The sequence below is a fragment of the Ananas comosus genome, unplaced genomic scaffold, assembly GCF_001540865.1.
Source record: "Ananas comosus cultivar F153 unplaced genomic scaffold, ASM154086v1, whole genome shotgun sequence".
Lineage (NCBI taxonomy): Eukaryota > Viridiplantae > Streptophyta > Magnoliopsida > Poales > Bromeliaceae > Ananas > Ananas comosus.
In genome coordinates this window covers 78,138-80,859 of record NW_017893375.1, presented here as the reverse complement: position 1 = coordinate 80,859, position 2,722 = coordinate 78,138, and positions in this window count along the sequence as shown.

Below are 2,722 nucleotides of genomic sequence, written 5' to 3'. Positions count from 1 at the left end.
AGGGCCTGTTTGGATGGTTATATTTTTGGGGTAAAGTATAGTTATCCTATGGGTGTGGGAAAAAATTCCTAAGAGGTGTTTGGATGTTTAAAAAATATCCCAACAAAATAGGGTATAGTTTAACTATACCCTAAAAAATGGGGTAAAAGTAACCTCTGATATTTTCTTTGGAAAAAAAGTTACCCTATTTTTTTTGGAGCGGCTCCCCCCTCGCCCGACTTCTCTCGCGTCTCTCCCTTCCGTTGCCCTCTCCAATCCACAGCTTCCTCCCATCCTCTCTCTCTCCTCAGCCGCATCTCTCTCAGTCGCCGCCGAGGATCTCGGCCACCGCTGCTGCCATCTCGCGGGCTGCCGCCGTCGCCGCCATCTCGCGGGCTACTGCCGCAGCCGCACACATCTCGCACGCTACTACAGCCAAAGTCACGATCACCTCGGCCGCCGCCGCCGCCGCACTAACCTCGGCCGCCATTTTCTTGCCTCGATCTTGTCTCGCCCCTCTCACCCCTCGTCTTGCGATGTCCGGAGAAGGGCAGCCCCATTTCCCTCCTCCAACAGGTAACAAAGAAATCTGATTTTTTTTTTTTTGTTCAATAAGTTAGATTTTGATTAATTCATCATATTTTTAATTTTCGTAAGATATATAGGTCTTGATTTTTCTTGCATTACCTGGGATGTGTGTTTTCTGATCCATTTGATAGACGTTTAATCTCAACGAATAAAAGAGCTAATTAGACTATCTGGCGTTTAATCGATACGAATAATAGATGTGTGTTTTTGTCCATGTGTTTTCTTTTTTTTTTATTTTTTTTGCGCCTATTTGATATTCTTCTATCAAGTAAATAGCAATCTCACCTTAGAAATCAATATCAATCTTGCAAACTTTTATTTGTTTACCAAATTATTGAGACAGCTTAATTTTTCTGTTCTTATGCAATGTTTCCTGACCTTTTCGGTTGGCTCTGTTATATCTGGCGACGGTTACTAAGAAGGCATATCAATAAGAAGCCAACTTTAAACTTATCAAAAGTAATAATGGTTGGTTACTAAGAAGCCAACTTTAAGCTTATCTTTATAGGAAATCTCGAATTTCTTCGATATACTTGCATCTTTATTTCAGCTGTCAGAGTCTTGTTGATTAATAATTGTTGCACTTTGTATAATGCTGATCATGAAAACCTGCTTCTTGTGTTATAATCTTCATATACAAGATGGGCATTGTTTGGTTTCCATATTGTGCATGGCATTTATATGGAATACTAATTTCAACTGCATCTAATACAAGCTGTTGGTTGGTCTGATGGACTTTTTTTGCTTTTTCATTTTCTTGTATGTATACAGGATTGATATAAAACCTTTTTTTGCATGTTTAGAAATATAGAGAAGAGAATGTAATATCTATTAGGTATGTGATTGTAAGAACTTGGTTTCTTTAAATAGACTTGGGATGGCATGAGAAGCATAAAATTTCTCTCCAACGGCTAGTTTTTTGATTTTTGAGCTATCTAACGGCTAGTTTTTTTATTTTTGAGCTCTCCAACGGCTAGTTTTTTTTATTTTCGAGCTCTCTAACGGCTAGTTTATTGATTTTTGAGCTCACCAACGGCTAGTTTTTTTGATTTTCGAGCTCTCTAACGGCTAGTAATTTAAAATTAAATTTTAAAATATTTTAATAGTTAATAATTTAAATTTAAATTTTAAAATTTTATTTTAAATTTTTAGATTTTAAAGTCATTTAATAACTAATAATTTAAGTTTAAATTCACAAGGGTAATTTTTAAAGATTATCAGAAATCCTGTAGAATTCTAAAATGTGTATCCAAACAGCTTTTAAAGTAACCCGTGGAATTTTTTTGGAGTTACAGGATACTCCATTTCATTTGGACCAAAACTACGGTATTTAAACTCCATGGAATTTATTTACTATGCATCCAAACGGGGCCTAAATGTCAATGAACCCACAACCTCACAAAACGAAAGCATTTAAAATCGACTTTGATGATATCTTAAATAATACGAAACAACCATTATTATCCAAAATCTTAAGCCATCAAGAAAATAGTATTTTTCTTAATATTTCTCTCAATCTCATATGTGAGGGAGGGTTGTTAGAAATAAAAATTATAAAACACCGTTCTCTACAAACTTAAACTTTTAGAGAAATAATAGTTGTTTCATATAATTTAAGATGGTGTCAGAGTAAAAAATTCCGAGTTCGAGTCCCATCAGGCTCCTAGTTTTATTTCATTTTCCCCTATATATTTCAAGTTCATGTCTTTAACCTATCAAAAAGTCTCGAGTTTAAAATATGAGGGAGAGTATTAAATATAAATATTAAAAATACCGTTATCTGACGGCTTAAACTTTTGAAGACCAATGCTTATTTAGTATTATTTAACAATTTTTACCGAAGATAAATTTAGATTGATGCAGACTTTCGAATGATCTAGAGTTTAAATGCGAAGTTTGCGGAGTAGAATGGAATTCAAAATTCTACTTCCTTCAAATAGTTTGCGTAGTAAAATGGAATTCAAAATTTTAGTTCTGAATTGCATATAAGAAGGCGTAATAAACTGTTCCTTGAGTTCTTTGCCCAACAACCCAAGCAAGAATACCGAGCCTAGAGATAACGGCAGAGTTTGGCGTTTAGAAGACAAGAAAAACGTACATATGCTCAACAACCCAAGCAATTTACCATTTCTTCTTCTTTTTTTTTTTCTTTTTT